Here is a 14,892-nt window from a genome sequence, read left to right as displayed (position 1 = left end):
AAGATTGTTCTCTTTCAGCTGGGATTATTTCTTAATTCATTTATCCAGTTCCTCAAATCTTGGCATAAAATCTAAGAAAATTTTTCTCCTAAACTTTTGGTTTAATTTTTTGAATTAAGGAACAAAGAAATCAACACGGTTTTTCCAAAGCAAATATTTTAAACCAAATCAAGTTGCTTCCTTTCTCACTGACGAGGAGGAAAATGAGGAAGACCTTGATTGACATCTGTCTGGAATGATGGAGTCTGGCCCTGCTGTCAAGCCTCAACATGCTTGTGTGATATTATCCACATTTTAATAAGATAGGTGTCTGAAAGATTTCACTCCATAGAGACCTCATCTCTCAGGAACCAGCTCCCTTCCAATTTTCTATCTTTCTCTACCATCCAGTAGTTCCTCTTCTTTTGTTTCCCACATTGTTATGCCACCCACTGCCTCAGCATACTGTGCTCTTTATTATCTTGCATAGGAATGTTTCGCCCTGAATTAGGCAAATTTACCCACTAAGCCACTCTCTCTTGCTGTCTCTCTCTCTCTCAAATAAATAAATAAAATCTTAAAAAAAAAAAAAAGAAAGAAAGAAAGAAAGAAAGAAAGAATTCCCGGGGAGACCAGACACACAACAGTTGAGTGGTGCAGGTAGGAAAGTTTACTCAAATGAGTGTATTCTTTGGAGATATGAGGGTGGGTGAGCTCAAGGGAGAGCTGCACTCGGGGTTTGGGTCTCTGTCTTTTATTGACATGTTTAAGGAGGGAGTGGAATATTTATAAACCTGGGAGGAGATCTTTGGGGAACAGGGTTTCATGCCTTTTCTCCCTTACTTGCTGAGCCTCCTGCTTTGTCTTGAGCCTCTCCCATTTGATCCAGCTTCCTGCTGGCTTCGTTTTTTGGAATGCTCCCAGGACAGTTCTTTAACTTTCCCCACAGCAGACCATGATTCCCCTTTGGCCAGCCTCCAGGCCAACTGCCTACTCAAACAGTTTCCCAGCTCAGGATGCCCAGTAAACCGAAGTCCAAGGTCCGAGTCCTAAAAGAAGGAACATATGTGCTTTCTTCATCTTGCCTGTTACCCTTTAAAGCAGATCATGGTGAGAAAAACACGATATACTATATATTTTAAAAAGAAAACCATTAAAAAGCATGACTAAAGGAAGACGTGGAGAGAAGAGAGGGAGAAGGAAGAGAAAGAGGAGGAAAGAAGCAGAGAGAGGAGAGGAGAGTTTGAGGATGGCTGAGGAGGAGGAGGGGTGCCAAAAAGTGAGTAGAAGCTAGATGTCAGGGCCAGACCACACTTCATTTTTTTCTTACGAGTTGCAAGCAGGTGGTTAAAGGCTAAAGCAAATTAGATTCGAGCAGTTCTTGACAACAAAGCTGTTCTGCAGCCCCAAGACACACTTGGAAGATTTCTGACCCTAAGAAAAGAGGCAGGCGGGCTGGGCTGTAAGCCATTTTCTCCTTGGCACAGTAAAAAAAACCAGGTTGATTGAAGGCCCAAGCAAATTAGCATAGTTGAGTCTAAGAAAGATAATTATATTTTCTTGAAAGCTAGTGTTTCTGTAAATGCAAAGCTAGTTTAATACAGAAGTTGAAATTTGAACGGAGTATTTTTATCAATAAAAGACACTAAGGAATTTTTGAGCCAGTGCTTTTCAGCATCTGGGTAGTGACTTATCTCTTAAGACACTGATAATCTCCTACTGGGCTCTTTATATATAAGACCATCCCAACAGCCAGCTGTGTCTGAGGGACCACACGGAGAGGTTTCAGCAATGCTCAGTTAGGATTCACTACTCCTAACTTTATTCAGTCAGTTACCAGGTGTTTCCTGAGTGCCAGTCACTGTCCCTGGTGCTGAGATTACAGTGATGAACAAGGGAAATTTTTGGATCTTACGGAAGCTATAATCTTGTGGGGTAGAGATGAAGACAGGAAGTTTGAAAACAAGTTAGTTGTAATATTTTGAAAGAGACTTAAAAATAGTACCGGAGATAATTATTTCTAGGTGGAAAAAGTCTTCATTTCTCAACTACTTCATTGTTCCATCAGGGAAACAATTCAAAAAAGAAATTAAGATGAAAAGGTTACCACACGAATGCCAGGAACCAGAGTTAGGAAGGCACACACAGATAACCCCGTCCACATTGGCTGAGAAAAATTACCAAGTGTCTGTGGAAAGCTTCTCATTCCCACAGATAATTTACTTTGTATCAGGAAACAGTTTATATAAATAAATGAAGCAGTCTGATTTTATGATGATAAATGACAAATACTTCAGTCCTGGAGATATGATGAGGTGTCGTGAAAACTATGGCATTTTTGAATAGATGTGCCTTTTCTAAACAGAGTCATAACCACTCATCTCTCATGGCCTGTTGCCAAATCAACTGCTTTGTTAGATGAAGCCCAGATTCTAGATTTAATGTATCTCTTCTGATTTTTAAAAATAACAGTAACTAATTCAAACTTGAAAACCATTCAGGCAAAGCAAAACAGATCTGAAGGCTAGAATCAGCCCACAAACCAAGAGTTCATGATCTCTGCTGGATAGAAGTGAGTGTCTGGAAAGCTGGAGTCACACCCCCAGTGAAGTTGCTCTGTGGCTTTCGGTGAGTCTTGTGTCCTGAAATGGGATCTATCGGAAAAATGGAAGGTAGAAGGATGGCAATAATACCTTCTTTGCCAAGTTTTCAGGATTCTATGGGGGAATAAAATCATGTATGTGAAAGTACTTTGTAAGCAGTGAATTCCTACTAAGTGTTTTTTTCTTTGGCAGCTCTCTGTTATTAGCAAGTTCACTTTTCCAATCTTCCTCAATCAGTATTTAGGATTGAATTTACTTTAAGGCCAACAAGAGAGTAACATGCACATTTTCAATGAACTATTTATCCTGCGCTGAATTAGTTTAGGGGTACAAGCATTGATTAATTTGTAGTCCAGTAATTTCTAATGTATAGTCATCCAGATAAGAGTTATGCTGGTTTAAGTTTGCAAGTTTAGGGGCATCTGAGTGGCTCAGTTGGTTGGCCATCTGCCTTTGGCTTAGGTCATGATCCAGGAGTCCCGAGATACACTCCTACATCATGCTCCCTGCTCAGAAGAGTTTGCTTCTCCTCTGCCCTTCACCCGGCTTGTGCTCTCTCCCTCTCTCTCTCTCTCCCTGTCTCTCAAATGAATAAATAAATCTAAAAAAACAAAAACAAACAAAAAAAAGTTTGCCAGTTTATAGGGAATGTGCTGAGCAAATTAATAAAATAAGCAGAATTAAGACAGGAAACACATCAACATCCTGAAACCTTTTCAGGAGTTCATAAAACATGTTAAAACAATTAGCCTTGCCTGGCATAGTTGAACAAAATTTGTTTTGTACTTACCTTCTAAAGGGCTGTGTTCAGTGTACCAGGCAGCTGTTTGCATATGAACACCTGATAGAGTAATTAATTTTTTAATAGATTCATTGAAATATTTTTTTGAAGAATTATCCAATAGTCCGGTTATTTTCATTTACCTCCTCTGACTAATGTGATGATCTGGAACTTGAGATCTGGAGTCAGTCTGCCAGGGTATGTGTCCTTGATCGTGGTCATTGTAGCAAGTGACTAAATTTCTGCATACCTGTGTCTCCTCCTGTGCTAAGTGGAGATAACAAAAGCATGTACCCCCTTGTATGGCTGTTCAGAGGCCTGATGAAATAGTACATGTAAAGCATTTAGCAGTGTCTCTGGAACATAATGAGAAGACAGGTTAACTACCTCTATATGTAAATTTTAAATGACTTTAATTTCAACTTCTCAGTATTTTTTAATGGTCCCAGAATTTTCAAGTTAAAAGTATCTTTTGAGATGACAACTGGTCTCTGAAGTTGTATAAAGTGATAGACCTCTCCTCTTTTTTTAATGCGATTTTATTTGGAATTCAAAAATATAAAAGAGGTAAAAGGATACTCAGTGCCCCTGTCTCCCTTAGACCACTCTTCCTTGGGACATCCCTAGACCAATTTGTGCAATTGTATGCCTCACCCGGGGAGACAGAAGATGCGGGCCATGATTATTTTGTGTGCAGATTAATCCCTCAGCTTGGTCTCTTTTAACCTGAGTCTACCCATTACGGGTGTTTGGAAATATCTTCCTGATGATCAGGACTTGGATCACGGAACTTCCTCAGGAGTTTCTGAGTCAGAAAGACCAAGGATCATGTCAGCCAGCCCTTTGTAGCCAGGCCATCTCACAGAAGAGATAATGATCTAGGCTGTGAGATCATCCCTCTCTCTTTCTCTCCCTCTGCCCCTCCCCCAACTCATGCTATACATACATACATACGTACATACATACGTACATACATACATACGTACATACAACGAGACACCCCAAACAAAGTCATGACAAATTAACAAGTCTTGCTCTTTATGGGCCAACATTTATCTCCTTCATAAAACATTTAGATTTGGGGGGGAATTAGAGGATGTCAGGCTTAAAACTTGTAACATACAACCCAAGTGATACTTAAAGATTTCCATTGGGAGAGAAAGTGCATGTCTTAAGGATTCTTCAGGAAACTGCCATAGGATTCGTATCAGAACTTGACAAAGAAAGTTTATTGGTTAAATTGCATATTTATATTTCAAGTTCCCATCAATTTAGAAGACATGAAAGCATAGATTTTAAGAAATACCTTAGAATTACCTAATAAAAAGCATTCAGTGATCTACTTGAAAAAGCAAGTCGAGCAAATATTTCAGAAACTAAAATAAAAGGGCAAAAAATCAGTAAAGAAATTTTTTAAAGGTCTTAATAAAAGTAGTCTAGAATTCAGTTAAGAAAATTCCCAGATTAAAAAAAAAAAAAAATACGGGGCATGTGGGTGGCTCACTGGGTTAAAGCCTCTGCCCTTGGCTCAGGTCATGATCCCAGGGTCCTGGGATTGAGCCCCGCATCGGGCTCTCTGCTCGGCAGGGAGCCTGCTTCCCCCTCTCTCTCTGCCTGCTTGTGATCTCTGTCTGTCAAATAAAATTTAAAAAAAAAGAAAAGAAAAGAAAAAGAAAATTCCCAGATATTTAGAGTAAAGAACAAAGCAGAGAAAATTATCAAAGAAGTAATATAGGAGGCTTCTGAAAAATGAAGGGCATGATTATCTGGCACAAATGAATAAAGACTTAGCTAAAGGTAAAAATTATAAGAATTCAGGATACAAAGAATAAATAATGGTAAATTCTGGAAGCTTTCAAAGGGCTTCTGATGAATTCCATTGTAATCAGAGTTATGGCGGTCTGCTCAACGATACATGCTTAGGAGACTACACAGTAAGAATTTGAATATTCTAAAGAAATATTCAACCATAACCTGAGTACTAAACAGGTATACCTATAAAACATAAGAATAGAATAAAGATTTTTAGGCAATGCAAAGACTCTAAAAGTTTACTTCCCATGCCCTCTTAGGAAACTTTTCAAGGGAGGGTTTCAGCAAAATAAGGGGCTTGATACAGGAAAAACTGGAGGATTGGAGAAGTACAAGAAAGCAACATAGCTGGGGTCGGGAGCAGAGGAGCCTCCAGGGCAAAGGCTGTGCACTAAACATTTCTAAACTATTTGGAAACAATCACCCCTGGGAAGGGAGAAGAAGGGGAGAGCAGGAGAGAAAAAAAGAAAGAAAAAGAGAGAGAGAGAGAGACCAAGACAGTGACCAGCTCAGAATGGACAATAAAGTAGAAGTCTCAGGGTTAGATCCCTGGGGGGGAAAATAATCAGCTTGATAGGATATCCGATTTGCTTGAGAAATAAAATTAAAAGGCTTTGCATAGATGCAGTGAAAGATATAAAAAAATAAGGTAGGTACATCTTAAGCAAAGAGATGAAAGGACATTATCTTCAAAATGCAACAGAAATGTATTGATTACTCAAGCTTTGTGGCCTTTTCTTACACTCTTACTAATTATTGAAGACACTAAATAGCTTTGGTTTATGTGGGTTATATCTATCAATATCTACCATATTAGAAACTGAAACCTAGAAATATTCACGTATGTACTTATGAAATCATTTAAAAGTAACAAGAAACATTTGCATGTTAAGATAAATCTATTTTTATGAAAAATTATATTTTCCAAAGCACAAAAATATTTAATGAGAAGAGTTACATTGGTTTACATTTCACAGATCTCTTACACGCCTGGCCTAATAGAAGACAACTGAAATCCCGTATCTGCTTCTGCCTTCTGTCTGTTGATCGTACATGACGCACCCTCTGGAATATCTCACCATTCACAAATCTTTAAGAATTATTATTAAAGGGGCGCCTGGGTGGCTCAGTGGGTTAAGCCGCTGCCTTTGGCTCAGGTCATGTTCTCAGGGTCCTGGGATAGAGCCCCGCATCAGGCTCTCTGCTCAGCAGGGAGCCTGCTTCCCTCTCTCTCTCTGCCTGCCTCTCCATCTACTTGTGATTTCTCTCTGTCAAATAAATACATAAAATCTTTAAAATGCAAACTATTAAAAAAAAGAATTATTATTAAATAACTTTGACACCTGAAAGGGTCCCTCAAAAGGGTCCCCAGACGACACTTTGAAAAACACTCCCCTAGACCCATACTTGACTTCCTAATGAATACCATTTTACATAGATATACTATAATTTCTTATAGTAATATAACCAAAATAGCCATACAGTTACCCTGGGAGTATGAATGTGAGGGAGGAGTTCCCTGGCCAGCATTAAATCAACAATGATATTAACAAATATCAATGAGTTGTCAATAGCAGCACATTACATAAAATAGATTACGTAATAGAAGCATATCACATAAAATGTTGGAGGTAAACATCAGAAGCATCACCCAGTGTATTTTAAATGACTGTCTCTAGATGATGGTATAGAATGGTGCAGCAGGGGAGACCAGGAGGCTGTCATAAAATGAAATTCTATGTATTCTTTCAAATGAACATTTCCCGTAGATTTATTTAAATAAATCTGAAAATAAGAATCAAGTTTTGAGGGCGCCTGGGTGGCTCAGTGGGTTAAGCCGCTGCCTTCGGCTCAGGTCATGATCTCAGGGTCCTGGGATCGAGTCCCGCATCAGGCTCTCTGCACAGTAGGGAGCCCGCTTCCTTCTCTCTCTGCCTACCTCTCTACCTACTTGTGATCTCTCCCTGTCAAATAAATAAATAAAATATTAAAAAAAAAAAAAAAAGAATCAAGTTTTGATGATTCACTAGGCCTCGGGTGAGGCATGAGATTTTTTCCTTCACAAACTCCCAGGTGATGCCAGTTAGAACCACGCTTCCTGCAGCATTTACTCACATAAGGAGAAAATTGTTCCCAGCTCAGAACTTTAAATCATTCTGACAGTATCAGAAAGAAAGCTTCAAGTAGGTACTAGATTGTCTTTTACATCTCTTCCATATTTTCCAAACTCTGTGAAATATAGTCTTGGAACTTTAATCAGGGAACAGTATCTAACTAACATTTAAAAGGAAATTGTGGGGAAGCTGGTAAAATCCTAATAAAGTCTGAAGCTGAGTTAAAATTAATGTACCTAATGTTGGTTTCTTTGTTTGACAAACATATCATGGTAATATAAGATGTGAACATTAGGGGAAACTATAAATCTGTAATTATTCCAAAATTAAAAGTTTGTTTTAAAGTGTTAAATAAAGACTAAATAACAAAGAGGTAAAAGCCAAAATACTCTGATTAGACCACTGAGAAAAGGAATAAAAGGGAGACCCAGAATCCTTCCTGCTCTTCATTCCCCTTTAACCTCTGATAGTTCCTGAAACTCTAATAAATCTTTGGCCTCTACAGAAGAAAGATTGGAAACCACCAAATATAACATTTTGTTTTACAAGGAAAAAAACACAAGACCCAAAGATTATTGGGCATCTTATTCAAAAATACACATCTGTGTAAAATAAGGACCAGAATGGAAGATTTCCTTCTGTGTCATATTTGTTGCTTTTCACCAAATGCAGGTTTTATTTAGATGTGTCTACTGTCTTCTCTAAAAGAGATGTTTTCTTCAATGTGACCGCAAGATAGACTCACATCTGTCAGTCAAATAGCCTCCATGTAAGAATGACCTATGTGTGATCACACAAGTAAATCAAAGGCCAGATGGCCCACTTGTTATGAGAACTGAAGTCATTGGAGAAAGATGAGTTCTGTCTTCTTGGACAAAATTCCTGCTGTCCTGTGATCTTGTAAGTGTTTGCATGGAAGGTGTGCAGATTACCGTGTCAGCTGGTTAAAAGGTTAAAGGACTTGGCTTAAGAAGGCAAGTTATGGCTTCGTACTGCTTGGATTTTGATATTCTTATCTCTTTCTCATGATGATGGTGATGAGGATGACAATGTTGTTCAGTTAGCCAACATATGGTACAGCATTAGTTTTTGATGTAGTGTTCAATGATTCACTAGTTGCCTATAACATCCAGTGGTCATCACCACACGTGCCCGCCTTAATACCCATTACCCAGTTACCCCGTCCCCGCACTGCCATCCCTTCCACAGCCCTCAGTTTGTTTCCCAGAGTCCAGAGTCTCTCGTGGTTTGTCTCCCTCTCTGATTTCTTTCCATTCAGTTTTCCCTCGCTTCCCCTGTGATCCTCTGCACTATTCCTTATGTTCCCCATCCGACTGAGATCGTATGATAATTGTCTTTCTTTACTTGACTTATTTCACTTAGCATAATCCCCTCCAGCTCCATCCATGTTGATGCAAATGGTGGGTTCATCCTTTCTGATGGCTGAGTAATATTCTATTGTATGTATGGACCACATCTTCGTTATCCATCCATCTGTTGATACTCTGATCTTGACTGAGAAAGTCTAATGTTTACAGTTGAATCAGAAGCTGTCCATGACTGTGTCTTTGGCACACTGCCCAAATAATATGTCCAACTTGCTACCTGGAATCTAGTCAGTGAGCCACGGCTGACGCTATTCTTATACATTTGTCACTTCTAGAGATTTACGCAAAAAGCAATGTGTTTGTGCATCTTTTGGCATCCTTATTCATTAGTTTGGAATGTTGGATTTTGCATCCCAGGGACACAGAGCCTCACGAGTAACCTTGGACTTTAATGTAGCTGATGACTTATCTGTTAAGTTTCCTGTCTGTTACCCTGGAGAAAGAAAATACGTGCCATTTGGACAAGACCTTTGTTTGTTCTTAGCCTTCATGCTCAGTGGCACACTGTGCTTGGCCTTGCATATGTTGGGGCTGTCCCTGTCTACCCATTCATACTATCCAAGCTCATGGGAGCTGGGGCTAGTGTTTCTCAGCTTAATTATTACGGAGGCAGCTCCTCTGCTCCTAATACATGTCTCTTGGGTCCCAAATCCCTTCCATGATCTTAGAGGCAGGACACACAAAAAGAAAGAGCAGCCCAGCCACACAGTCTGTCTTCTTCACTCACGGCCCATCTCTAATATCAGATGAATGAGACTCTACTGAAAATAAAATCCAAACTGCAGTTGAAGTCAAAGAAAAGCATAGCTCTGCTTACCTCTAAACAAAAACTCATTTATTAAAGGAAAATCCAAACTCCTCCTTCAAAATCACCTTATGCTGATTTTTTAGAAGCAGAGTATCCAAATTGTGTCATTAGAACAGTGCCACAAAGTGGTGCTTGCTGGGGGGGAAGGAAACAAGCTTGTTCAATAGTGTAGGTTTTTAAAAGAGGCTTTGTCTTAGAGGCTTGATGATTTACAGATAAATCTCTCCTCAGTCTGCCAAGATAATTGGACTAAAGGGCACGTATGTTAACAGGTTTTGTTTTCTATTAGCTAATAACTAACTTTGTTGCAGTTATATGTATTTTGCTCTTTATTTAAGACTATGCAATATGGCAGGTTATATGCCCCCTTCTGGAGGAGCTCTGTGGGAGACCGGTGCGGAAATCAAAAGAAACAGGACAAGAGACTTTTTTTTTTTTTCCTTAGCAGAATAGACTTTCAGAGAACACGCAGGAACTCCTGGACTTCTGTTGGGGGCGGGGTGGTCTAGAGGAGACAGGGCAGACTCTTGAATAGAAAGAACCCTTGCACGTGCTGCTTTTTTCCTGCTTTTCTGGCTGAATGTCTTGCCCACCTAGATTTTTCATCTGCTTTTTAACAAGGTTCATGATAAAAGTGAGAACCAGTATTTCATAGGTCAGGTAACACTGCCTTAGGTAGTAGATTAGTTTTCTTTTAACATAATTTGGTAGATGGTTTGCAATCCTGAAATACCAGGTCCTGAATTGCCATGGATTTCTTGATGCAACCAGCCCATGTTGTCAAGGCAACCCACTTCATGTTTTCTCTCCACTAGAAAACCATTTCCAGTGTTGCAAACCTTAAATCATAATCATCTTTTATAATACACAGGGTCAAACACATCCCCTGTATGCACAAAGCTATTACTTTTTAGAAGATATCACATCATTACAGTCAAAGAATTTGACTTGAGGGATAATGTGTGTATTAAAGCATTAAAGTTAAAATAATCTCATAGCATTTGTGTCCTCTCTCTGCATTTCCAGGACATGTGAGGTTTTTTGCTACAAGCATTTAGATTTTTGAAGCTCTACTAACAATGTTGACATATTTTGACTAATTTCTATGTAAATTGGTTGCAATCAACAGCTTTTTCATGGTTTGTGAAATTAAATCACTTAAAAGACAAAGTATTTTCTGATGTTAGTATCACCCACCTGTTGTGTATTTTCTCCCTTGTTGAGTCAAGGCCCAGTTTTGAAAGTTCTTCCACGGGATTGGGATAACTCCACAACACTCTGAGAAGCTAAGCCAGCATCATCCAGGAACTCAGAAACTGACCTCATGAGGGAAAGTGTCCCCCCAGAGATCTGAGCTGTTTGGTTGGTTTAAAAGAAAATCCCAATGAAAGGACAGTAAGGATCATTTTACTCCCTTTACTAGTTCACTATTAACAAGAAAATTGGATTCTTTCTGAGGTTTAAAATTTAAAGACTTCATTTTTAACCCAATCTTGGCAATACAACTCACAGGCTACATTTAACTTACGCAGTGGTTGAAAGTAATTCTTAAACACTCAGTACTTGTTGGTCTGGGTTTCTGGTTAGTTTTTCAAACATTTATAAGACTTCCTGCTCCTTACACTTTTGTTCAAAAGTCTATTGCATAAAAGGTAGCCGTGTTTCATTTCATGATTCCCAAAGGTTTCAGAACACAAATATATGGCTTTAAATGAAGTTTCTTTATGGGCTTTAATGGCTCAGAGCATTTTCATGTTGCACGTTTAATAGATAAAACATACCTCCGCTTCTTTCAGCTGCCATTCTTATTTCAATAAACTGAAGAATTTTATCCATATAAAATAGTACAAATTATCATAGCCATGTTGAAGAATTGACTTTATTTTCTTTCCATTATTGTGATTTGACAGATGAGGCATTCAAACGTCAATCTACAAAGCCTTTTAGGTTACTTAGCTCAGCCCTCTTCTGTTCTATCCCTCAGAAATTATTAGCACTCCGTCACAATGCACAAAGGATTTGAGCCTGCTTATAGAAATACGTGCCAAAAAAGAAAGCCAACAGTTAAGGAGGTTGTAGGAAAAAGAAGTGAGTGAAGTAAAATCACAAGGCAAACATAAAGAAGATGCAAACCATAGGTCCTGTATGCTAGTTAGATGGGAAGAGTCATTTGTTTCCAAAAGGATTAGCAGCCAAAGCAGAGAGAGAACTGTGGTAAATTAAATAATTTATAGTATATAAATATAAATATTTTAACAAATACATAGACTATCAGATTACTGAGGCCCTAGGGACATTTTTCCTCCTGGGTTACCATTAAGTAAATTTGATAAAGGTGCACATCATTTACATTAATTATACCCTAAGATGCATTACATTAATGACCACAATAATCAGCCAGAATTTCCTGGTTGCTTACTGGTACCAGGAATTGTGCTACGTGCTTTGCTGTACCCAACCTCATTTAACCCCCCCAAGAAACATGAAATAGGGGTTCTTTTTTTTTTCTTTAAGATTTTATTTGTTTATTTGACACACACACAGAGAGAGAGAGAGAGAGAGAGAACACAAGCAGAGGGAGTGGCAGGCAGAGGGAGAAGAAGAAACAGGCTTCCCACTGAGTGGGGAGTCCGGCATGTGGCTCGATCCCGGGACCCTGGGATCATGATCCAAGCCTAAGGCAGAAACTTAACTGACTGAGCTAGCAAGGCACCCGAAATAGGTGTTCTTATCATGATGTCACAGGTGAGAAAACTGGGGCTTTGAGAGGATAAATCAACTAAAGTTTCCATTTTACTCAGTAAAGCTGGGATTCAGTTTTAAATCAATGTTATGCCCAAGTCAGGGGTTTTAAGCATTTTCCTACAGTACCTCTGTGGTTTAGAATAGAGAGTGATCACGTCTGCCTGGATTGTTAGGAAATGTTTCCCAGGTATGGAGGGAGCTGAAATTGGTAATGAGTGGTGACTAGATCTCACTGTGAGATACTAATAGTTGAGGACATTCTATGCAAGAAAACAGTACAGTTAAATGCACACAAGATGAATAATTCACACAAATTGAGAATAGCTGGCTTTGCCAGAAAGGAAAACCATTGGTAAATTTCTCAACCTCTCATCCTCATCTACAGTGGAAATAATAATTGAATGTCCATCATAGAGAGGTTTTGAGAATTAAATTAACAATGTAAAGGTATTAATATTATTGTTAAGACGATATTAAATGAAGTTAAACAGAAAGTAAGTGCCAGGTTGGGGGGCCTGGGAGGTTCAGTCGGCTGAATCTCTGCCTCTTAGTTTCAGTTCAGGGTTGTGATCTTGGGGTTGTGGGATCCAGGCCCCTGTCCTGTAGGGCTTCTGACTCAGCAGGTTTCTTTTTCTCCCTCTGCCTCTCCCCCTGCACACACACACACACACACTCTCTCTCTCTCTCTCTCTCTCTTTCTCTCTCTCAAATACATGAAAAAAAAAATCTTTAGAAAGCAAGTGCTAGGTTATATCAGATGCTTTGATAAAGAATTTCAACTTTATCCAGAAGGGCATTTCCCATGTAAGGGTATTATATAATGAATTAACATCTGTGTACTTTTGAAAGATCTCTCTGCAGCGATGTGTGAAGAATGAATTGCCCCTGTGGGTGAGCCAGGCACAAGAGGCAAGCTAGAAGACAATATGGATTCAAGTAAAGCAGTACTGAGGAGATGGAGAGGGAGGAACTTGATAGGGTTTGGTTATGGAGCTACTAGAGCTGACGCTATGAGATAAGGTGTAGGAAACAGTCTGTGATGTCTCTGAAGCTTTCTGCCTTGAGTGATTGGGTGAAGGGCTTCATGATTAACCAGGGAAGAGTATACATGCGGATGCACAAATCTGGAGAAATAACATAAGAAATCCAGTCAGGACACATGAACTTGAGATGCCTGTGAACCAGCCACAAGTAAAAGAGTGAGTCTGAGAGAGGTTGAATCTGGGAAGAAGTGTGGGTGGACGTCATCGGGATGTCTCTGCTAGTGGAAGCCTCCGACTCAGATGAGTCAGTGAAGAGTGAGAAGGTGTGATGAGAACATGGATGATGACGGAGCCCCGGGGACCGAGAGGTAGAGCAGGTGGTCAAGAGGAGCTGGCAGAGAATGCTGAACAGCAGCTGCCAGAAAGAGCCAAAAGACCAGTTAAGGATGACACTCTTGAGACCAAGGGCTTCACGGAAGCTGGAAGAGTCAGACAGTGTCAGATGCCGCCGACGACACTCAGAGTCAACCTACAGTTAGGAGGTGCTCATTCATTTGGGCAAAAGCCAAAAATTTCAGCCGAGTAACATTTTCAAAAGCTGTATTTCAGAGGGTTGAAGAATTTACAAAAGTTGAAAAAGAGTTGACATTCAGAGAAAGGTAGAATATGCTTTCTAAAATGTTGCCCATGAAGCAGTAAGCAAGTCACCAGCTTTGGTGGAGCAGAGAAGCAAAGAACAAGTTGTTTTTCCACTGGAAATAAACATATAAAGTAAAAAATATAAACAGCCAATAGAAAAAATAAATATGGGAAAAAGAAGTACAAAAAGAAATACAAATGGTCCATAAACACACACACACACATAAACACACACACACACACACACACAATTCCATCTTATATGCAATTCAAAATATGAACACTTGAACAGACTAATATTAATTTTATCCTCTTAAATTGGCATTTAAAACATGCTCATAGTGAGATAATTTCCCCAGAGGGCAAATTTGACACATACCGGAAGTCTTAAATATGTCATACAATGTCTCCATCAAACGTTATTTCTAAAAATTGGCCTTCACGAAGTAATCATGGATATGCACAACATTTTGCTACATGAATTCTTGGCACAGTATTAGCTATAACAGTGAACAAACAAATGTAAAACCTAAAACAATAATACTTCCAGAAGAAAAAAATCTGCAGGACTTTGGGATAGGTAGAAATATTTAGATACTCCACCCAAAACAATCAAAATTTCTAATAGTGAGCCGGTTCCAGAGACTTCAGTTGAGCTATGTGATAGCATATATGCAGCCATTAAAAATGAAATGCAGGGACATTCATGGTATATTGTTTCATTTTAAAAACTTTTCATTGAAGTATAATAGTGTAGTGTCTCTTTTTAATTTAAAAGAAAACTTTTTTAAATTCTTTAACTTAAATTCCACTTAGTTTCATGCAGTGTAATATCAGTTTCAAGTGTACAATATAGTGATCTGACACTTCCATAAAATACCTGGTGCTCATCACAGCAAATGCCCTCCTCAGTCCCCACCATCCATTTACTATCTCCCCACCCCCCTAACCTCTGGTAACCATCAATTTGTTCTCCATAGTTGAGTCTATTTCTTGGTTTGTCTCTCTCTGGCTACCCCCCCACCACTGCCCATTTTTTT

The 14,892-nt window shown here is 39.1% G+C and overlaps 1 protein-coding gene and 1 long non-coding RNA gene across 5 annotated transcripts in view; one reads left to right on the top strand and one right to left on the bottom strand.

The window, feature by feature from the left end:
• The window catches only part of LOC122889543, a 60,592-nt gene extending 49,744 nt beyond the window's left edge, over window positions 1-10,848 (bottom strand). For both annotated transcript variants that reach the window (XR_006380940.1, XR_006380941.1), the window contains exon 1: window positions 10,683-10,848. This is a non-coding gene — a long non-coding RNA (uncharacterized LOC122889543). The remainder of the gene's footprint in view (window positions 1-10,682) is intronic.
• The window catches only part of MARCHF1 (membrane associated ring-CH-type finger 1), a 338,074-nt gene that overhangs the window by 275,114 nt on the left and 48,068 nt on the right, over window positions 1-14,892 (top strand). The gene's annotated exons all lie outside the window — the stretch shown is intronic.

This window comes from Neovison vison, chromosome 11, assembly GCF_020171115.1.
Source record: "Neovison vison isolate M4711 chromosome 11, ASM_NN_V1, whole genome shotgun sequence".
NCBI lineage: Eukaryota > Metazoa > Chordata > Mammalia > Carnivora > Mustelidae > Neogale > Neogale vison.
This window is presented reverse-complemented; position numbering and strand designations above follow the sequence as displayed.